Source organism: Denticeps clupeoides, unplaced genomic scaffold (genome assembly GCF_900700375.1).
Source record: "Denticeps clupeoides unplaced genomic scaffold, fDenClu1.1, whole genome shotgun sequence".
Lineage (NCBI taxonomy): Eukaryota > Metazoa > Chordata > Actinopteri > Clupeiformes > Denticipitidae > Denticeps > Denticeps clupeoides.
In genome coordinates, this window is record NW_021630114.1 from 44,870 (window position 1) to 69,553 (window position 24,684).

The 24,684-nt window shown below is 42.0% G+C and overlaps 1 pseudogene; it reads left to right on the forward strand.

Moving 5' to 3' along the window:
* Positions 1-4,395: 4,395 nt before the first annotated feature.
* On the forward strand, positions 4,396-24,470 carry LOC114783747 (glutathione hydrolase 5 proenzyme-like; annotated as a pseudogene).
* The last annotated feature ends 214 nt before the right edge of the window (positions 24,471-24,684 follow it).

Genomic DNA, 24,684 nt, shown 5'->3' on the forward strand with positions numbered 1-24,684 from the left:
GGCGGAACACCAATTTGATGCCTTATTCAGAGATTGGTAAAACAGACTAAAGGAACGTGCCGTTGCCTGCCTGAGGTCTGCCATGAACTCACAGTTTAGGTTTTTATAAAGACCACCGCAGCCTCATTGTACTTTTTCCATTAACTGCAGTCATCTTCAAATGAGCCAAATGAGGTAATATTTGTCACAAAATGTTTCTCTACTGAAAGCCTAACGCACGTCGGCTGTGTTGGTCGAAGCATAACTTGATTGGCTGGATGCCAAGTCGAGGTGATCGCTGATCGATAGCTCATGCTTAATTTGCTGGATTATTATGCAGATTTTTGGGGTGTTTAATATCTGACTTTGAAATTTTTGGAGTTGAATCTCTGACGCTGAAAAATAGTTTTTTTTGTCCTTTTTTTGGTTCTTTTACTTTGAATTTTTTGGCAATGTAAAATAAACACAAAAATATTGAATATTCATCAACATTATTTCAATACCAAAGAAAATTCAATATTCATAGGCAAAAAATTCAAATGCTAATAAAATTTCCGATGGAACAGGTTTTCTTCCATAGTTGACATTTTTGCAGATTTATTAACAAAGAAAAATATCACATAGTCCTATTGCTCCGTATTTAGTAGAAACACCCTTTTGATCTAATAGAGCCACAAGATTTTTTTGGAAATATGCATCAAGTTTTTCACACGTGGATTTGTGGATCCTCTTCTATTTCTCCTTGTAGATCCTCTCCAGCTCTGGCAGGTTGGATGGTAAATGTTGGTGGACCACCATTTTTAGGTCTCTCCAGAGATGCTCAATTGGGTTTAAATCAGGGCTCCGGCAGGGTCTTTCAAGAACAGTAACAGAGTTGCTGTGAAGCCACTCCTTCGTTATTTTAGCTGTGTGCTTAGGGTCATTGTCCTGTTGGAAGGTAAACCTTTGGCCCAGTCTGAGGTCCTGAGCACTCTGGAGAAGGTTTTAGTCCAGGATATACCTGTACTTGGCCGCGTTCATCTTTCCCTCAAACCAATCGTTCTGTCCCTGCAACTGCAAAACACCCCCACAGCATGATGTGGCCATGACCATGCATATTGGACCGCAAGACTTTACAGGATAGTGAGGACAACTGAGAAGATTATTGGAGTTTCTCTTCCCTACATAATGGACATTTACAAAACATGATGAATCCAGAAAGTCACCAGCATTGTGAAGAAACCTTGGGAAGGAGTGATACATTTACAGCATTTACCTCTACACACCCCTCACATGTGTTCTTCAACCTCCTTCCATGTGGAAAAAGGTACTCACTGCCAGACTCTGCAATAGCTTCTGTCCACAGGTCTTCAGACAACTGAACACTCACAGCCTTTCCTCTTTAGACTGAAACACACACACACATACACACACACAACCTCTGTTATGTTGAGTAATATTATCTATGGGGTTTTTGTGTGTGCATGCCCATGCTGCCCTGACATTGTGATTGCATGGCCACCGATAGGTTTTCTATTGCGCCTTTTATGGTGATATGGTATCAACGTTACCTGTCTGGCCCGTCACTGTCTTCACACGTTTTGCACATCCCTACACATCTTGCAGTTTGTTTGTCTTGTCTTGTGTGTCCTGTTTGAAATAGCCAACATATCCACTTACAATCATCCTACATGATGTAATCCAGTTATATCCTGTTTGACCTGTTCATTGTTCTGAAAAGTTCTACTTTTCTCCTATAGAGAAACCTGAACAGTATTTAAGTTTTAGTTGAAGTTAGTATAGTTTAGTGTGTATATACATGTATATTTTTCTTTTATGATTGCACTATGGGGGGTCTGTAGGGTGGTAGTAGCCTAGTGGGTAACACACTCGCCTATGAACCAGAAGACCCAGGTTCGAATCCCGCTGGTGACAGTGGTGGCCTAGTGGTTAAGGAAGCGGCCCTGTAATCAGAAGGTTGCAGGTTCGATTCCCGATCCGCCAAGGTGCCACTGAGGTGCCACTGAGCAAAGCACCGTCCCCACACACTGCTCCCCGGACGCTTGTCATGGCTGCCCACTGCTCACTCAGGGTGATGGGTTAAATGCAGAGGACAAATTTCACTGTGTGCATCGTGTGCTGTGCTGCTGTGTATCACATGTGACAATCACTTCACTTTTTTTTTTTTTACTACCATTGTGTCCCTGAGCAAGACACTTAACCCTAAATTGCTCCAGGGAGACTGTCCCTGTAACTACTGATTGTAAGTCGCTCTGGATAAGGGCATCTGATAAATGCCATAAATGTAAATGGATAAAAAAATATATATATATTTGAAGAGACTGGAGACGTTTTTGACAAGCCCAGGTCAGGCAGGCCCCACAAGACCGTTTGTTGGCTCGAAAATCCAGGCCCATTTTCCACTGCAGCAGAGCTCCACGAGACCTGGTCACCTGAAGTCCCTGTGTGAACCAGACCAGTTTGTCGAATTCTGTCTCAAAATGACCATGTTCAAATCAGTGCCCAGAAGGCAGCACTAAACAAAAGACAATTGAAAAACCGTGTGGCATCTGCCAAGGCCCACAGCCTGCTAAAAGGATGGATGCTGGAAAAGTGGCAGAAGGTTGATTTTTCAGATGAATCTTCTGTTGAATTACACCACAGTCACCGCAAATATTGCAGGGGACCTACTGGAGCCCGCATGGATCCGAGATTCACCCAGAAAACAGTGAAGTTTGGTGGCGGTAAAATCATGGTCTGGGGTTACATCCAGTATGTGTGCGAGAGATCTGCAGGGTGGAAGGCAACATCAATAGTCTGAAACACCAAGAAATCTTAGCTACCTTTTATATTCCCAACCATAAGAGGCCAAATTCTGCAGCAGGATGGTGCTCCATCACATACTTCCATCTCCACATCAAAGTTCCTCAAGGCGAAGAAGATCAAGATGCTCCAGGATTGGCCAGCCCAGTCACCAGACATGAACATCATTGAGCATGTGTGGGGTAGGATGAAAGAGGAAGCATGGAAAACAAAACCAAAGAATATTGATGAACTCTGGGAGGCATGCAAGACTGCTTTCTTTGCTATTCCTGATGACTTAAAATTGTATGAATCACCGCTACTTAATTTGCTGACATTTTTGTATTTGCAGTAAATTTGTACAATTTCTGTATAGGCGACAAAACTTTTGTCTTACCGAAATTTGACCTTTCTGTCTTGATTTAAATGATTAATCTTTTTTCAGTGAAACTAATTCATTTCAAAGCATTAAACATCATTTGGTAGGTTTTAGCTTTTCATATGAGCTATTGATTGATAACACCACAATATGAGCTATTAAGATAAGATAAACCTTTATTAGTCCCACAAGTGGGAAATTGCGGTGTTATTGATAACACCGATTGATTAATTAAAATCCTGATCCACCAAGATGCCACTGTGCAAAGCACCATCTATACACACTGCTAACTGGGTGCCTGTCATGGCTGTCCACTGCTCACCAAGGCTAATGGGTTAAAAGCAGAGGACACATTTTGTTGTGTCACCATGTGCTGTGTTTCACAATCACTTCGCTTTCACTTAATTTCTCCTGGGTCCTGCAAAAACGAAACAAACTGAATCTGCACATTAAAGTGAATTGATTGTCATACACAGCAAAGCACATGGTGCATTCAACAAGATGTGTCCTCTGCATTTAACCCATCAGCCTGAGTGAGCAGTGGGCAGCCTGACAGACGCCCGGGGAGCAGTGTGTGGGGATGGTGTTTTGCTCAGTGATTCGATCCAGCAACCTTCTGATTACAGGGCCGCTTCGAGGAAAAGTGTCTATTCCTTGGGGTGATCTTGGAGTTGGAAGATGGCTGTTAATACTGGAGTGCAAAATTAACACAATGGAAGATGGACAAGAAAAGGTCAAAGCCAAATACATGTTTATCTGGTTACATTTCAGTATGGCACAGACAACAGATTTTCAGTAAAAGATCTTCATACATATTTCTTAATATTTTTTTTTGTGTGTGTGTGTGTGGGGGGGGGGGGGGGGGGTAGTAGTGGTAGAGGGGGGTTCACCCATGTCACCAAACACAGGAAGTGTTACCAGAAGGACCGTCCCAAACACCCCAGGAAATGATGAGAATTAAACAAGGCAGAAGTTTGCACTTCTTGTCCCTACAGAGTTTCCATGTGTGCAAAATTCCATTTGGAATGTCAGGTTTAAAATGTGCATCATAGCCAGCTTTAGATTTAAGAGTTAATAAAAGATGAATTGACACCAAATTTAAAGTGTCACCTGTTGTATTTTTATTGTCGTTGTAACACTGTTGAAATGTCCCTCCCACCCCCGTCTTCCCGTCCTGCGGAAGTGTGAGGACCGGGTCCTCCTGAGTCCTCCTGGGTGTCCGGGGTCTTCAGCCCGTCCTGCGGAAGTGTGAGGACCGGGTCCTCCTGGGTCCTCCTGGGTGTCCGGGGTCTTCAGCCCGTCCTGCGGAAGTGTGAGGACCGGGTCCTCCTGGGTCCTCCTGGGTGTCCGGGGTCTTCAGCCCGTCCTGCGGAAGTGTGAGGACCGGGTCCTCCTGGGTCCTCCTGGGTGTCCGGGGTCTTCAGCCCGTCCTGCGGTCCTGCGGAAGTGTGAGGACCGGGTCCTCCTGGGTCCTCCTGGGTCCTCCTGGGTCCTCCTGGGTCCCCCTGGGTCCTCCTGGGTCCTCCTGGGTCCCCCTGGGTCTGCAGACATGGCTCCTTGCCGGGTGAAGGTGTGCGTGTGTGTGGCGCTCGTCCTCCTGGTGCTCGTGGTTGTCCTCTGCGTGACTTTCTTCCACGACCACGGCTTTCCGGAGAGCCGCGGTGGCCGCGGACTCCCGGACCTGCTCGGAGGTCGGTCGGTAAGTTCGGGGACACGACGGCGAATACGGTTTTATATCGAGCTGAAAGTATGAAACGTGAAGTTGGCATGTGGCGGCTCGCAATGGCGACAGTTTACTGTCCCGTCAGCTCAAATTTAATCTCCTTCTGTCGCGCAATACTGTCCTGCCTGGTCCCCGCAGTCAATATCTATTTCTGAATAAAATTACCTTATTTACAAGGCAAAACGTCCTGTATTACATTTTACAGGTCTCACAATGAAAAGCAAAACGTTTTAACCACGAGGAATGTATGGAATAAAGATTTCTATATGAAGTACAGTATCAGCAGTTCACTATAGATGGAAAGCAGCCTCATTATTAGGAACTCCAGAAGGACCAGGGAGGACGCTGCTCTCTACATGTCTTCCGTTGGGTTTATTTTAGTGGTTTTTTATTCTGGGAAAGATGCTGCAGACTTGTGCCGCGGAGATCTCGCATGGGTTGTGATTGTTGCCGGGACCAGTCGTTTTAGGAAAGACCCAGAGGAGCTTGTCGAGTCAGAAAGCTCTGGAAACTCACGACACACCTGGCAGAACATTGTTATTTGGCTTGTTCAGAAATTGTATGGAAAGCTATGCTTGCTTTTTGCCTCATTGTCGGATTTGTCATCACTTTTCCGCTTTTTTTTTGGAACCTGTCTTATTTAAATCCATCGTAAATCCATCCATTTTACACACGCACACGGTCTCTGTGACACGTTGAAACTCGCTACGGGGGATTTCCCTCGTCATGCTGAATAGGAAGCTAATGAGCGATAAGACGGTAGCCCGATGGGCAGGGCTGGAATAGCCCCGGGACGTCGGGCCCTGTAAACTTCCTCATCCCACTTCTCAGCAGCACATCCGGCATTTTGTAGGAAAGGAAAGATTTTATTATAACTCTGACATTTAAGTATTTAAAACATGTCTAAGAGTGTAGAACATCTGTCTCATACATAGGCCTACATTTTATTGGTTGCTCTTCTGACATCCTTATGTTGTGTTTTACTATTATCATAATATTCAAGTGAAAAAAGATGCAGTGACTTGTCACTTGTGATACACAGCAGCACAGCACACGTTGACACAGCAAAACGTGTCCTCTGTATTTAACCATCACCCTGAGCAGTGGGCAGCCACGACAGGTGCCCGGGGAGCAGTGTGTGGGGACTCGAACCGGCAACCTTCTGATTATGGGGCCGTAGTTTATTCATTAAATACTAATATTCGATCAGTCCTCAGGATTGGCCAGGAATTGGAACTGAGAAAGCAGAATTGGTCCATTTCTATCTAACATTTACTCTATTTTTTCTGAACTAGAGACATTCTGAAGCTTGGGGGATCTGCAGTAGATAGTGCTATTGCTGCTCTGTTGTGCACTTCTGTCATTCACCCACAGAGTATGGGAGTTGGCGGGGGCTCAATCTTCACCATCCGTGATGCAAGTGGTAAGATCAGAATTTCATTAATGTGCTTTTGTCATGCTGTTAAGAAGATACTATCACTGAGAATTCGTCCATGCACAGGAAAAGTTCAAATCATCAATGCCCGGGAAACTGTGCCAAAGAATTTCAACCCTGAACTGCTGAAGAAATGCACACAATCCTTTCAGTCACTTCCAGGTATGCTGCAGTGTCTTCGGAATGATTATTTTTATCATCTTCATTATTTCACACCAACCAGTGCATGACACACTTGCACACACACTCCCCAAACTGTCCACTTAGGAAGCAACACTGATTGATCATCAATTTCACATGCTGTTGTACAAATGGAATAGACAACAGGTGGAAATTAGCAAGACCTCCCCAATAAAGGCGTGGTTCTGCAGGTGGTTCCACAGACCACTTGTCAGTTTCTATGCTTTCTTCCTGATATTTTGGTCACTTTTGAATGCTGGTCAATGCTATATCCACCAACAGACTGTCAGTGGATGCTTTAGTCCAGGTCTGGGAGGAGGACTCTCAGGAGACCACCTCAGCAGGAGCATGCCCAGGAGTTGTAGGGAGGTCATACAGGCACTTGGAGGCCACAGACATCAAAGTTGGCTCAGCCTGTATTGTGTTTTTCCAGTTTTAGACTCCAAATCAAACATTGATGGGTTGATACATTTGTTCTTTTGTTGTCAGAATATTCAACTAAGAACAAAGTATTTAATAAGAATATGTTATTGATCATATCTAGGATTTTTTTTTTTTTTTTTTTGAGCAGTGTATATACAGTCCCAGTCGTTGTCTCAACGGGGAATTGTCCATGTGGTTTTCCTCTCTGAGAAGCATGTACAATATGCTTTAAACCTGGCAGGTCTGTTTTGCTCAAATCGGTTTGGAATTTGATTTTAGTCTATATTCAAAGAAAACGGGGAATCATATGAGATTCTCACATGAACATTTATTCTTCCTTTGCATTCTTTTTTATAAAGGTCAGAATGAGGGAAAAGGCAGCTAAATGAAGAATATGGTTTTCTTAACTCCAGGTACTGAGTGGATCGGTGTTCCCGGTGAGGTCCGGGCCTATGAGGAGGTTCACAGGCAGTATGGGAAACTGCCCTGGGCCAGTCTCTTCCAGCCCACTATCAAAATGGCCAGGGAGGGTATCCCACTGTCACCTGTTCTTGCTCGATTTCTGTACATGTTACAAGACAAGACACTGCAGCTTCGGTAAGATGGAGATTCACATGTAGATTGTGAATCTGGGTACATCATTAACATCTCATTACCTACTAGATGACTGAGATAAACAGGAACACAAGCTAATGAGCATTTAGCTGGAATTTGAACGACTGGAAGATGTAGGCCACTTTGTTTAGGCAGCTATGCAGCTCCTCTTCCAGGCAATGGTCATCTCGAAACTTGACTATTATAACTCTCCTGGCTGGAGCCACTGCATTCACCATAAACCACTCCAGATGGTCCAAAATGGTCCAGCCCGCCTCATCTTCAATCAGCCGAAACACACCCATGTCATGCCTCTTCTCACCTCTCTCCACCGGCTCCCGGTAGCTACTCGCATTGAGTTTAAATCCTTGATGCTGCCTACAGGGCTGTAAATGGAAGTTCTCCCTCTTACACCAACACAATACAAGCCAGTTACACTCCTGCACACCCTCTCAGATCTGCAAATGAAACCAGACTGAAAATCCCCTCTTCACGGGGTCTCCGATCCCAATTGGCTCTGTTCTCCTTTGTTGTCCCTGGCTGGTGGAACAACTTGTCCTGCTCCATTCAACTTGCCGAGACTACCACCAACTTTAAGAAGCAGCTGAAAACCCACAAGTATTTCAGACAAATGTAACACTTGCACACGTGCACACACTCACAAAAAAAATTGTCTAGCACCTAACAATTCCCCTGCATGTTCTATTCCTGACAGGTCAGGCCTTATCAGGACTCATAGTTTTGTAACTCAAAAACCGAATAAGAATTGCTGGTGTCTTCCTCTTGTAAGTCGTTTTGGATAAAAGCATCTGCCAAGTAAAGTAAAGAAAAGAAATACACTATATTAGCAAAAGTGAATTTTTGGAAAATTTGGACCTTTCTTTTAGAAGCGCGTTAGGCATTGTTTGTGAATGAGAAGGTTTGTTTCACCAGACCAAATAATCCTACTGGGTTTAAGATGCTGGAATTACCCTTTTATATTTACATGAAAGTACACATATTTACAACTGCTCCGATTACAGGAAGTTGTTCACAGATAAAAATGGGAAGCTGCTGAAGGAAGGAGACACCCTGAGGTTTGAAAAACTTGCTGATACCCTGGAAGTCATTGCAGAGAAGGGTGCAGATGCTTTCTACACAGGAGAAATAGCCAGAAGCTTAATTAGTGATATAAAGGATGCAGGTAACCCATTATGAATGAACACTTAATTAATAAAAAATTCTGAGGTGCATACCATTCCATTATTACAGTTATGATGTCTTAGCTTGTTCTTTTTTTGTGGTTTGTGTTTTAAGACATGCTGATTATAGCAGAGTGAAAACGTGCTACTTCTAACTGATTTAACTGGCTTTGTATCACTGGTTCTGAATGTCAGGGGGAATCTTGTCCTTGGAGGACCTGAACTCATTCGAAGTATCTGTGACCAGTGCGTGGAAGGTGCCACTGGGAGATTTTGATATGTATATCCCACCTCCACCAGCTGGGGGTGCTACACTCAGCTTCATATTAAACACTATGAGAGGTGAGCTGCTGTTGTACTGCAGACTTATGATCATTTAATTTAGTCATTCTTGGAATTGCAAGCAGGCTTGTCTAGTCAGGCAGAAGAATTGACTTTAGCTTTCATGAACATTACATGTGTAGACTGGTACAGCTAGATACTACTTGACCTATTGAACTTTGAGTTATAAAAGTATTCCATGATTTCAAATGGTTTTTTTTGTTCTATGCTTTCGTTTCAGTGTACAATGAGACATAGAAAAAGGGTTTCTAAATCACTTTGGAATCTAATTAAGGCCAATAGTCGGTCTCTGAATTTACAGTGACATTTGGTCCAGATGTGGGGCCCACTGTGTATAATTTAACACGTTTCTCTGCAGGTTATAATCTATCTTCAGAGTCGCTAAGAGGGAAACAGAAAACACTTACCTTTCACCGCTATGTGGAGACATGTAAATTTGCTAACAGTCTGAAGAAGTTCCTGCGGGATCCCAGATTTGGTTCTGAAAGGGTATGTGAACATAAAACTGTTTTTCAGTTCCTTTTATTCCAGGGTGTCAAGAGCTCCTTGCCACAAATCATTCATAAGTCTTTCAAATACAACCCCAGTTTAAAAAAAAAACTTGGGATGCTAAGCAAAATGTAAATAAAAGTGAAGTGATTGTCATTGTGATACACTGCAGCATGGCACACGGTGCACACAACAAAATGTGTCCTCTGCTTTTAACCTTCACCCTTAGTGAGCAGTGGGCAGCCATGAGGTGCCCAGGTACCCAGAGAGCAGTGTGTGGGGATGGTGCGTTGCTCAGTGGCACCTCAGTGACACCTTGGTGGTTCAGGAACCGGCAACCTTCAGATTACTGTGTGAGTGCTTTGCGGTTGAAATACGTTGACGTCAGCCAATTGGCGCACAATAGCTGTGTAGGATAAATTGTAACTGAGCAGTGAATGTGAAAGTGTTGGAGCTAGTGTTGGAGATGTTGGAGCTGTTGGAGCTAGATAGTTCGTGTTCTGCACCATGCGATTTGCCAGTAAAGCAGAGCTCTAGACTAACTTTTTTGCTGGTTGCAAGATGCCGGCACACACAGTTGCAGCGGCTCGGTGCTCTCCCCTCCGGAGTGTCATTTTATGTGTATTTATGTGAGTTTTACTTTTAGTACAAAAAGTACAACTGCCACAACAGAACAATACTCCGTTAAGAGCAGAGGAGATGGTTTGTGTATTTATATCAACAACTGGTGTGCAAACGTAGTGACAAAAAGCAGCATATTAAACTGTGCTACCAGAGGAGCTACCACGCTAGATAAGGTCTACATGAACATCAAGCTCCCACACCTGGCCCAGTCTGACCACATGTCACTGCTGCTGATTATATCATACACCCCTTCCACAAATCTGCTCCAACTATCACAAGATCCATCACAACCTGGCCTGATGATGCTTCTCTGCAGCTACAGGACTGCTGTGACTGAACCAACTGAGACTTTTTTTGAACATCCTGTCCTGGCACTCCACACTGACAGTTTTTTGCATATTGTGATAAAGTTCATTATTTCCTGTAATGTGCTGATAAACATTAGACTTTCATATATTTTAGATTCATCACGCACAACTGAAGGTAGTACAAGCCTTTTATATTTTTAATATTGATGGTTTTGGCATACAGCTCATGAAAACCCAACATTCCTATCTTGAATAGCATATTTCATCAGACCAATTAAAAAAAAAAAAAAAAAAAGTCAACCTTCAAATAATCATGTTCAGTTATGCACTCAATACTTGGTCGGGAATCCTTTTGCAGAAATGACTGCTTCAATGCGGCGTGGCATGGAGGCAATCAGTCTGTGGCACTGCTGAGGTGTTATGGAGGCCCAGGATGCTTCGATAGCGGCCTTAAGCTCATCCAGAGTGTTGGGTCTTGTGTCTCTCAACTTTCTCTTCACAATATCCCACAGATTATCTATGGGGTTCAGGTCAGGAGAGTTGGCAGGCCAATTGAGCACAGAAATACAATGGTCAGTAAACCATTTTCCAGTGGTTTCGGCACTGTGGAGATCTGTGGAGATCTTCATCTCCATAAAGCTTTTCAGCAGATGGAAGCATGAAGTGCTCCAAAATCTCCTGATAGCTAGCTGCATTGACCCTGCCCTTGATAAAACACAGTGGACCAACACCAGCAGCTTACATGGCACCCCAGACCATCACTGACTGTGGGTACTTGACACTGGTCTTCAGGCATTTTGGCATTTCTCTCTGCCCAGTCTTCCTTCAGACTCTGGCACCTTGATTTCCGAACGACATGCAAAATTAGCTTTCATCCGAAAAAAGTACTTTGGACCACTGAGTGCTTCTGCCGTGGTTTCTGGTTCAAAAGTGGCTTGACCTGGGGAATGCGGCACCTGTAGCCCATTTCCTGCACACGCCTGTGCACGGTGGCTCTGGCTTTTCCTACTCCAGACTCAGTCCCCCAAGGTCTGGAATCGGTCCTTCTGCATAATCTTCCTCAGGGTCTGGTCACCTCTTCTCGTTGTGCAGCGTTTTCTGCCACACTTTTTCCTTCCCACAGACTTCCCACTGAGGTGCCTTGATACAGCACTCTGGGAACAGCCTATTCGTTCAGAAATTTCTTTCTGTGTCTTCCCCTCTTGCTTGAGGGTGTCAATGATGGCCTTCTGGACAGCAGTCAGGTCGGCAGTCTTACCCATGAATGCGGTTTTGAGTAATGAACCAGGCTGGGAGTTTTTAAAAGCCTCAGGAATCTTTTAGAGATAATTAGTTGATTCAGATGATTAGGTTAATGGCTCGTTTAGAGAACCTTTTCATGATATGCTCATTTTTTGAGATAGGAACTTTGGGTTTTCATGAGCTGTATGCCAAAATCATCAATATTAAAACAATATGAGGCTTGACCTACCTTCAGTTGTGTGTAATGAATCTAAAATATATGAAAGTCTGTTTATCAGTACATTACAGGAAATAATGAATATCACAATATGCTAATTTTTTGAGAAGGGCCTGTTTAAGAGGAGGATCGAGAAGTACCTTGACAGCAACAACAGCAGGCAGGTTTGTAAGGGAGTTCAGCACATCAACTACAGGACCAGTCATGGAGCTGCTGAAGGTGATGCCTCAATGGCAGAGGAGCTGAACCACCAGAGGCAGCTATTCCAAATGCAACAGCAGCAGCTCACAGCAACTTCACCCCCACCCTTAAGTGGGAGGAACATGAAGTGAGACGCTCGCTCAAGGCTGTCAACCCCAGGAAGGTGGCAGGTCCCAGCAGTGTGCTGAGGAACTGTGCAGAGCAACTGGACTCGGTCTTCACCGAGATCTTCAGCCAGCCTGTCCCACCCTGCCTGAAAACCTCCACTTAGTCCTGTTACCAAATAAAATCCATGACCTGTCTGAATGACACTCGGCCAGTATCGCTCACTCCAGTCCTAATGAAGAGCTTTGAGAGACTGGTCTGGAGTCATATCATCAAGAGGGTGTCCGGCGTCCGCTTCCTGGACATTCACATTAAGGAGGACCTGTCCTGGGGTGCGAACTCAACTGAGCTGGTGAAGGTTCTCAGGGAAAAAAACCTCTTAAACTGCTGGTGTTGTATTGAGAGCATCCTGTGCTCCTGCCTCTGCATACGGTTTTCCAGCTGCACAACAGCACAACAATCACTGCAGCAGATTGTGAAGACTGCCCAGAAAATCATTGGCTGTTATTTATCCTCTCAGGACTAACTGCACAGCTCTCGCTGCCTCAAAGAGAGCACAAAACATCATAAAGGACTCCTCACAACCCGATCATCAACAACAACAACATTTATTTCTTATATAGCCCAAAATCACATACAGTAAGTCTCAATGGGCTTTGACAGGCCCTACAGTTGACACCCCCCACACTTGACCCTTCTGCACACAAGGAAAAACTCCACACAAAAAAACTCTAGGAGAGGAAAAAAAGAAAGGAAGAAACGTTGGGAAGGAGTGATAGAGAGAGGGACCCCCTTCCAGGGTAGAGTGAGCCTGCAAATGGTGTCAGTGCAGGGTTGGATATGATATAATGATAAGTCCTACAGTTGTAGGATTGGAGAAGTCCAGGATGTATTCAGTGTCATGGTCTAGATTACGTGTCCGTAATGATGTTACTGGTCCATTTGAAGATCCCTGAAGCTGTAGTTGTAACGGTGGTGGTGGCTGTGGTGACCCTCTGGTTTGTTTCATGTTTTGTCCTTGTAAAGCAGTTGTCAGGAACCAGGATGTATTTGCTGGTCTCTTCACTGGGGTCTGCCAGTAGTCTGGGTGCTTGATTCCGTGTCTCGGAGAAAAACAAACAGAAGCAGCGGCAGACGGTTGCACTGTACGACCGATACTGAAATATGTGGTTATAGTGGTATATTGGTGCTACAGTGGCCCGGTACCCTAACTAGGACAGCCTAACTAGGGTGAATTTAACTTTGTCTGTGTCTAACAGGGGGACTGTGTGATAAACTGGACTTTATAATTGACACTGCATCAAAATGAAGTGAAATGAGGGTCTAGGACTTTAGCAAAAAGCCAGAGAAAACAGATTTTTGAGATTGGATTTAAACACTGAGACTGTGTCTGAATCCCGGACACTGACAGGCAAGCTGTTCCACAACTGCGGAGCTCTATAGGAGAAGGATCTGCTCCCAGCTGTGACCTTCTGCACCTTTGGTACCAGTAGTGACCCCGCACGCATTGATCGAAGGGGGCGTGGCGGTTCGTAAAGAACCAAAAGTTCACTCAGGTACTGTGGGGCGAGACCATTTAGAGCTTTATAGGTTAAAAGTAGGATTTTGTAGTCAATCCTAAATTTGATGGGTAACCAGTGCAGTGATTGTAAGACTGGGGTGATGTGGTCAAATTTCCTGGTTCTGGTTAGTACTCTGGCTGCAGCATTCTGTACTAGCTGGAGTTTACTCATGCATCTACTAGAGCATCCAGACAGTAATGCATTGCAGTAATCTAACCTTGATGTAATAAATGCATGGACCAACTTTTCAGCATCATGCATTGAGATTATATTTCTTATTTTCGCAATATTTCTAAGGTGAAAGAATGCTATTCTAGTGACATTATCTACGTGCGAACTGAATGAGAGACCTGCATCAATGATGACACCTAGATCCATCACTTCAATACTCGGTGAGATAGAAAGGCTATCCAGGGTTATTGTGTAGTCAGCCAGCTTACGTCTGGCTGCTTGAGGCCCAAGTACAAGCGCTTCTGTCTTGTCAGGGTTTAACAGGAGAAAGTTGGTGAGCATCCACTGTCTAATGTCCTTCGGACAATTCTCTATATTGTTCAGCTGCTGCCTCTGATCTGGCATTGCTGACAGATACAGCTGTGTGTCGTCAGCGTAGCAATGAAAGCTAATACCGTGTTTGCGGATGACGTCGACTAAGGTAACATGTATAGAGAAAAAAGTAATGGACCTAGGACAGAACCTTGTGGAACACCAAACTCTACTTTACTATGTGAAGACGAAACACCATTGATGTCCACAAACTGATATCGGTTGGTCAAATATGATCTGAACCATTCAAGGGCTGTTCCCTTAATCCCGATAACATTCTCTAACCTGGCAAGAAGAATAGCGTGATCGATAGTGTCAAACGCTGCACTCAGATCAAGCAGGACAAGCAGCGAAATGAGTCCCTGATCAGAGGCCAACCACTTTAACCAGCGCTGTCTCAGTGCTATGATGAGGTCTAAATCCTGATTGATATACTTCGTGGATATTGTTACAGTCTAGATATGTGCTCAGCTGCTGGGCTACGACTTTTTCTAAGATTTTTGATATGAACGGAAGGTTGGATATCGGTCTGTAATTTGAAAGCTGACTGCGATCAGGTTCCGGCTTTTTAATCAGGGGTCTAATGACTGTTACCTTGAACGAACTTGGTACGTGGCCGGTGCTAAGCGACGAGTTAACAATTTTGAGGATAGAATTTATAACATTGGGTGCTATTTGCTTAAGGAGCCTTGTTTGAATCGGATCTAAAGCGCAAGTACATTGATTTGATGATGAGATTAATTTGATTAATTCATGCTCTTTAATAGGGTTGAAATGACCATGACCAGTGCCGATTGCTGCCATCAAGCAAGAGATACAGGAGTATGAAACCAGGACAAACAGACTTAACAACAGCTTCTACCATGTTGCAATCAGGGCACTTAATGACATTTAACACACCTTTCCTCCTCCAACTCAATAAGGTTTTTCATCTCACCCTTTACATTTTATATTTTGTATCATATTCTGTATTAAATTTGTATTATAGTAATATATGTCTTAAGCTAGCTTTTTTTCAATGCAGTATTTAAGATACCTCTCTTACTCAGGGACTGAACCTAATTTAGTTCTAGTATTACAAAGATATTCTGATGCTGATTCTGTTGCGCCTAACTTTTTTCATGCCATTGAATTTAAAAATGCAGCGTTACAGGTTCACTTTTCTTTTGTTTAAATTGCCCTCTATAGAGTCAATGTTGAGCTGTAAATGAATATCAATCTGGATAATAAAGTTATTTATTTGAAGTATAATTCTACAAGAAAGGTAACTTACTGAAATTATGTTTCAATTATGCTGGAATAACAACATTTATTTATTTCTTATGTAGCCCAAAATCATATACAGTATTTCTCAATGGGCTTCGACAGGCCCTCCACACTTGACCCTGAGTGAGCCTGCAAGTGGTGTCAGTGCAGGGTTTGTGATTGTCCAATAAGAGAAAAATACGTGTCCTTCTGTACTTTGGGTACCAGTAGTGACCCTGCACCTGTTGATCACAGGGGGTATGCCGGGTAGTAAATAACTAAAATGTCCTCGGCCAATCAGAAGCAGGACCCACCCTTTACAATCTCTGATTGGTTAGAATACGACAGACTTTCAGTTACTGAGACTATTTCCCCTTTGTTGCACCATTCAGGAATTTTACGTTTGAAGAGGTAGTCACATTATCTGAATTATCTAAAATGATATCTTTTAGATATGTATTCAAACCACAAAAAAAAAGTTATTTAAAATTGAAAAAAACCCGCCTTTTCATTAACTATTTTATTGCATCTGCAATTGCAAACCCGTGATCAGAAGGTTGCTGGTTCAAACCAAAACTGCCGAGGTGTACCACTGAGCAAAGCACCATCCCCACACACTTTTCCCCAGGTGCCTTTTGTGGCTGTCAACTGCTTAAAAAAAAACTCTGTAAACTCTTTGATTAAAAAAAAAAAAATACAAGTCACTAGGAGAATTATTCTCCCAGCAGCCACAATGAAAATGTTAATTTCCATCACTGCTTCTAATGCACAGGAACCATTAAAAATGACCCAGGAGGGCTTTGCAATGAAAATGAGGGCCCTGATCAGCAGTAGTCAGACTTATGGTCCTCAGCACTATAACGTCACACCATACCTGGATAGCTGGGGCACCACTCACTTGTCCGTACTTGCTGAAGATGGTTCTGCTGTGTCAGTGACAAGCACAATCAATCACATGTAAGTACCCAAGTACCCACATTTCCTTATTATATTCTCTTTGGGAGATACATGTACACTACTCTTTGAAAGTTTCGGGTCACTTAGAAATGTCCTTGTTTTGCTCCATTAAGACATTAGATGTTTTAATGTTGGAAATGGCTATAGTAGCTGAAATTTGCTGTCAATAAATTATATATCTACACACAAGGAGAGGAACTATCAACAACTTGAATTCTAGTCGATTGTCACATTAAAAGCTTCACTATAAAACCCAAATTCACACTAAAAGAGTATCTACTGCATCAGCAAATGTGTGTTTGACTACACCATTATTTCAAATCAAATTATCAAATCAATGTTAATGACTTAATTTTTGTCATTTTTTATATTGTAGGGAAGAGCTATAGTCTAAATAATTATTGTTAAGTATCTTGGAAAATTACTGCATAGAACCCATTGATAAACCTTTCCTGTGTGTGCAGCCTGTTACCATACAATATGCAAACTCTCTTTAGTTTTTATTGGAAAAAGAAAGTCATTTCTAAATTACCATAAACTTTTGTATGGGTACAGATCATTTGGATCACAGGGGAGTTAAAGGAAGCTCAGCTACCCTGAAAATCACCCTTCTTGAATGTCCTTACCTAGACCAGGGGTAACAAACCTTGGTCCTGGAGGGCACCAGTCACAGCTTAAATATTTCAATGCGGTTTGCTGGGTACAGTATTGTTCAAAATAATAGCAGTGCAGCGTGACTAACCAGAATAATCCAGGTTATATTTTTTATTGCTACATGGCAAACAAGTTACCAGTAGGTGCAGTAGATTCTCAGACAACAAACAAGACCCAGCATTCATGATATGCACGCTCTTAAGGCTGTGCAATTGGGCAATTAGTTGAAGCATCATGATATGGGCATGTTTCTCCTACTATGGTGTTGGGCCTATTTATCGCATACCAGGGATCATGGATCAGTTTGCACATGTCAAAATACTTGAAAAGGTCATGTTGCCTTATGCTAAAGAGGACATGGGTGTTTAAAACAAGACCATGACCCCAAAACGCACTAGTAAATGTGCAAAGTCTTGGTTCCAAACCAACAAAATTAATTTTATGGATTGGCCATAAAATTAATCCAATTGAGAACTTGATCTCAAAAATGCTGTTTCTGAAGCAAAACCAAGATATGTAAATGAATTGTGGAATGTTGTTAAATAATGGCTGGTAGTAGCCTAGCGGGTAACACACTCGCCTGTAAACCAGAAGACACAGGTTCAAATCCCACATACTACCATTGTGTCCCTGAGCAAGACACTTAACCCTGAGTGTCTCCAGGGGGGGGGGACTGTCCCTGTAACTACTGATTGTAAGTCGCTCTGGATAAGGGCATCTGGTAAATGCCGTAAATGTAAATGAATCATGCAGTGGGATAACAGCTGAAAGGTGCCATAAGTTGGTTGACTCCATGCCACACAGATGTGAAGCAGTTAAAAAAAATGGTGGTAATACAACAAAGTATTAGTTTAGTGATTAACAGGATTGCTAACTCCTAGGAAAAAAAAACATTTGTACAAAAAAATTGAGTTTGTAGTCAACGACAGACACCGCTATTTTTTTAACACACCCCTTTCAACTAATTTCCCAATTGCACAGCCTTAAGTGCGTGCATATCATGAATGCTGGGTCTTGTTTGTTTGAGAATCTATTGCACCTACAGGTAACTTGTAGGTGCAATACATTGTATGTTCGTGGGCCTTTGCAGCCTGCGCAAAGTATGGCCCTTCACACATTTACAGTCTGAACTTTGCATGATCTCATTGAAAGGGCATATACTCACATGCATACCTGCAGGAAACTCTGGCTTGGGAGGGTTGGAAAGAACCAAGATAATTTGTTAGGCCTTGCTAGTCTTATGGGGAGGTTTGAAATGCTCCAAAGAAGACCCGATTGACACAGCGGGGCGTACAATGCTTAAACTGTTTATGACCTTTGAGGAGACAAGGTCTGTCCTTGAGGCCTCCCTTAGCTGGTGCACCCCTTAACTTACTTCACATGGATCTGGGGAGTGAACATGAAAGGTTAAGCACACGCACAATTGCCACAGTCTTTTGGGTCTTCTTGATGGTTATGATATGACCAAAGATAAGAAAATTGTATAAGAACGAACGCCCCAATGTGCTGCAGGGCTTATCAGTCAACTGGCTGGCTGTTTTGTTGCATATTGCAATAAACAATTGTCTATAATAGTTTTCTGGTTTAATGTATTAATCGAATCCTCCACCACAGTAGCATCTCTGTACAGGCTGATCCGGAGGGCCAGCTCTATTCTATGATGCCCTCTGGACCCATTGGAGGTGGTGAGTAACAGGAGAATGTGGCTAAGCTGTCATCCCTGCTTGACAACATCTGCCACCCCATGCAGGAGACCCTGACAGGACTGAGCAGGTCCTTTTGTAGCAGGCTGTGGCCCCCACGATTTGGGACAGAGATTCAGAAGGTCTTTCCTGTCAACCACTGTCAGGCTCTACAACTGACCACACAATTATAGATGAATAAAAAAAAAAAAACACACACACATTCAATACACCATCTCCTCTTTCTCTTAAGTGTAATATGTGTATATTTACCCACTGTACATATGTAAAATCTCACAAATTTATATTAATGCATTTTATGTATATACTGCCTTTTTTTTTTTTTACACAACTCACATTCTTTTTTTTCTGACTATTTATTTGCTTACTTGTACAGTGAATCTTTTATTATACAGTCGGCATAGTGTCTGTGCTTTTTGCTGCTCATCATGCACAGTCCACTTCCTTCCTTTCCCACTTTACCCACTAATAAAGGCACATCTTATCTTATATTTTAGACTTATTTGGCAAGAATAAATGTGTGTTCAAGCATTCATATTGGCCAAATAAGGCTAAAGTGTGAGGCTACAGATGATTGTAAATTAAGAGCCAAACTTCCAAATCACTATCAAGAAAACAATCAATTTGATTATTGATGTATCATGATGCAGCCCATAAATGAAAGTGAAGCGATTGTCATTGTGAAACGGCACAGCACACGGTGCACACAACAAAATGTGTCCTCTGCTTTTAACAGTCATCCTTAGTGAGCAGTGGGCAGCCATGACAGGCCCGTGGGGAGCAGTGTGTGGGGACGGTGCTTTGCTCAGTGGCACCTTGGCAGTTAAGGATTTTAAACGTTCAGAGTATGGGTCTGTTTCCTTACCCACTAATCCACCACTGCACCTACCACAAGATTTTTACATTACGTTTTCCAATACAAGAATCAAGGTCTAGTTCACCCAAGTGGGCACTTTGATTTATAAGCAGAAGAAAACCTAATCTGTTGTAATTCAGACCACACTGAATGCAGACCATTTTCTGCTCATTAGAGCAAATCCAAAGCCGCTTTCAGAAGGAAAGCAGAACAGGCGTGGTTTTCTAAACTCCCGGTAAGATGATAATGTTGTGTTGTAGACCTGTCTGACACTCAAGACAGCTTTTCCTCCATTCCTGCTTTGTGTACGTTTTGAAGGGGCAGACCCAACTCTAGCCTACAGCACATGACCACCAAGTGGCACGCTGCTCAGTGCAAAATGCCTACCTGGAGACGCGCTTATTCACTATTCCATTCTCCAAATAACTGTTGTGAAAGAACTTCTTAGTCAGATCCAAACTAAAAAGTTAGCATGCATGACTTTGGATGCTGGAAGGAAATCTTACATCTCATTTTCTGTTATTGGTTAAACATTTCAACATGTGTCACTGAACAATTTGTCTTACATGCATATTTGGTTGACATGTCTTTTCAGATTTGGGTCCAGACTTTATTCTCCAAAAACAGGCATTCTTCTCAATAATGAGCTTTCTGATTTCTGTGGAAAAGTGGACCAAATTCAGGCTGGTAATCCGCATTATTGTCTAGTCCTATTTCAAAATTCTTTAAATAATTAAAATGATTTTACACAGATATTTGTTTTCTTGTGTTCCATTCTGCTTTGAATAACTATAGTTTCTGCACACTAACCCTCCTTTGAATTCCACACAGTTACTATTTCTTCCCCACTCAATCTACGGATTCGGATCTACTGTATTTTGGATCCTTGGACTCTGTGTTGATAAACTAGACATTTTAGGGCATCCCCTATTGATACCCCTTTAATCCTCGTTGGAGGTTTCAATCATCCATAAAACATTCTTCCTCTCCTCCACTCCAACAACTGGTCTAAAACACATATCTTAGACCTAGTTTTCAGTCACCCATCTTCAACTACAGACCACTACACTTCACATCTCTGTCCACTTCTTTCTCTTCTTCTGACAGACCCTCTCATCTCATATTCGCTTTATTCATCTATTGATTTTCTTTGACCTCTATCCAAACCTCAAGAGGCTTGGGCTCCTTGTCTCTTAAATGCCCTATGAAGCAATCATAGGGTTCTGCAAGCAGCAGAAAGATAAATGCAGGAAAATCACAATTACAGTCAGGTGTCAACATATCGTGATCTTAAAATTATTTGAAGTAACTTTTACAAAAAAAAATTGACAAATCAAGGCAAATTACACCATTTTTTAAAATCACAATCGCTATTTATTTACCACTGACCCACCTGTACTACATACCCAAAGTGAAATGATTGTCACATGTGATACACAGCAGCACAGCACATGGTGCACACAGTGAAATTTGTCCTCTGCATTTAACCCATCACCCTGAGTGAGCAGTGGGCAGCCATGACCGGCGCCCGGGGAGCAGTGTGTGGGGACGGTGCTTTGCTCAGTGGCACCTCAGTGGTACCTTGGCGGATCGGGATTCGAACCAGCAACCTTCTGATTACGGGGCCTCTTCCTTAACCACTAGGCCACCACTGCCCCTAGGATTCCTCTTTATCATTGGAATACTTTTCTGTCCTAAATTCAGATGAGATCCTACAACTCATCACTCCATCTAGCCTAACCACCTGTTCATTGGATCCAATTCCTTACACAATGATTTAGTCTATTTCTTATGACACATCCTCCCATTTATCACATCCATCATTAATAATTCCATAACATGTGGTCTTGTCCCACCAGCCTTCATAAAAAGGCTGCAGCACAACTTATTTTCAACCTTCACAAATTCTACCACACTACTCTATTACTATGTTCTCTCCATATATTCCTGTAGCTGCTTACATTAAATTTAAAATGCTGGCCTAAAAATCCAAGAGAGGGTTAGACCCTCCTACCTCAGATCTCTCATCACTCCTCACTCTGCACCACAATGCACCACTCTGATCCTCAACACTACTCCATTGGTACCACCATATCTCAAGGTACTTGGAAAGCATTAATCAAGACTCTTCTCTGTTTTGGCTCCTAGGTGGTGGAATGAAATTTTATTAGATGTTCTAACAGCTGAGTCAAAAAAAGAATCATAGAAACTGTTATGGTTATTTTAAAGCACTTATATAAGTCACTCTGGATAGAGCACCTGCCAAATTCCTTAAATGTAATTTGTTTCTGGACTTCAGGTGAAAGACCCCCTTCCTCCATGAGTCCAGCAATCCTCTTTTCCAGGTCTAAGAAGGATACGATAGTGATTGGGGGATCAGGAGGCAGTATGATTACTACAGCATTGGCCTTGGTTAGTGTCATGATTACAGGACCAATAGGTTAAAGTTGAAAAATGATCAATTCTGCTACCCTTTGTGTTTGTGGAAAATACCCAGATGTAGTTGAACAGGGTAATAAATATGAATGATTATAATCCTAACTGTTTCTTAATACATTTCACTTAACTTTTTGCATTTTAAGTATTACAGATTTTAGAAAAAAAATTGCTTTGATGTTGATGTTCATTGACTACGTATTTCTGTTTCAGACAATTATGAATCACCTCTGGTTTGGAAAGAGTTTGGAAGAAGCAATATCTGCTCCTGTGGTTTTTGTGGATTCCAAAAATGCATTGAATTTTGAGCCCAATTTTGACATGGTAATGAATGTTTGGGCTCATTGCAGCTTTGAGATTTAAAAGGACAAGTTTACTGGACAACCTGTAATAAAACAAACTAATACACTGCTCAGAAAATAAAGAGAACTCAAAAATAAGCAATCCTAGATTAGAATGATTAAAATATTCTTATTAAATACTTTGTTCTTTACCTACCTGTTCTTTACTGACAAACTTGATTTCTATCGATAATTTGTGTGATTTTTATCAACCAGTGAAGGTCTGGATTTGGAGCTACACTCAAAAAATGTGGAAAAACACACTACAGACTGATCCAACTTTGAGGTGATGTCCTTAAAACAAGTCAAAATGAGGCTCAGGTGCCTGTATGACCTCCCTACAACGCCTGGGCACTCTCCTGATGAGGTGGTGGATCTCCTCCCAGATGTCTTAATAATCCACCTGTTGTCTATTCCATTTACACAACAGCATGTGAAATCAGTGTGAATCAGTGTGTTGTGTTGTTTAAGGGTTCCCTTTATTTTTTGAGCAGTGTATAATGCTAGATTTTACAACAGTCACTAAAAGAAGAACATTTCTTCTCAAGAGAGAATTTCTCATTATGTTTCTGTTCACATTATTGTTCAACTCAGGCTAATGACAGGTTACAGGGTGAAGTGGTGACAATTCTTAACTGATGTACACTCACAAATAACAGGGTTGCTATGAAAAACATTTTACTACTGCAGCCTGTAGTTAATATTGTGTGTAACTTGTCATATAGTCACAGTTATAAGAATCATGCAAGAGGTTTGATTAAAGTGCAGGGTGACTGTTTTGAGGACATTGATTCACGTGTTAAGTGCAATGTTTTTCTACCCTGTGATGCATATTCACAGGTTGTTTGAACCCATTCTCAAACTGATAAATATCATAAATGCTACTTACATTGCCACTCACATACCAACAAGCAGTGTAACATTTCCCAGTGCCTTGCTGGAAGCTGCTTTATTTCAGTAGCATCGAAATATTCTGACATTCAAACAGATGCTCATGCAGGTAGAAGCAAAGGTGCAGCCCTCTACCAGGAGTTCTGTAAGTTTTACTCTGCACATTATAGAATTACATGCAACCGCCTCTCTTGCCAGGTCAGGTGAAATCAGGTCAGGTGTTTGGCCTTACTTCCCATAGGATGAAGGATGAGGGACCGGTGTGATGCAGACTCATTGGGATTGTCACACACTATGCAACTTTGTATAGAATGGTTACCCAAAAATGATCACCATGTATGCCATCTACTATGTTTCATGAATATTTATTTTGTGGCATATGCTTTTTGCTGCAACCTTAATATAAATTCTAAATATTTTACTGAAATTATAATGCAATAATACCTTCTTCTGTTCCACCCAGGAAGTTGTGCAGAACCTTAAAGATCTTGGACACACAGTGGAAGTTCGAAAGACGTTCTTTAATGTAATTAATGGTATATCTAAAGAGGGCAGCTGCATCCACGCTGTATCTGATGCACGGAAACTGGGAAAATCAGCTGGGTACTGATCCAACAAGGCATTTCATACAGAAATGACAAACATGATGGTGAAGCAGAATGGCTTCAGTACTGAAATATGATCTCACAGTGCATATTCCTAGTCTTTACGGGTTAGGTTTATGAAAACCATTTAGAGTCCGGTAATCAATAAGCATTTTGAACCCTGTGATGTTGCTCCTGTATAACTACATTGCACAGTGCTACTGATGATATTAGCAGCCACTGTATGTAGGATTATGCCTGAGCTCAAAGACTGCCCTAGTATGACAAACCAAAAGATGTAAAGTTATGATGTAGGATTTGTATATATTGAGTGTATTTGTTATTTCAGCATATCACATCAGCTTTTTTTAATTATTTCTTCCAGGTTGGTGTGTTTTAAAACAAATGTATTCTTCATGTGTAATTGTGACACTAATCTGTAAACTGAAAAAGTAAATGAATACATTAATAAAGGAGCTACATAGAGAACATTGACTGCAACTGTAAAGACTTTTTACTACATTTTTAAATGGAAATGTTACACTGCAAAACACCAAGAAAAATAATATAAACTAGCAGGTAAAAAGTGCTTTTTTATTTTAATATACAAGGACACACAATTTAATCAAATACTAAGCTATGAATAGTGACCTACTTTTAGATTACAACTACTACAACCAGCAGTACAGTCAATCAACATAATTATATG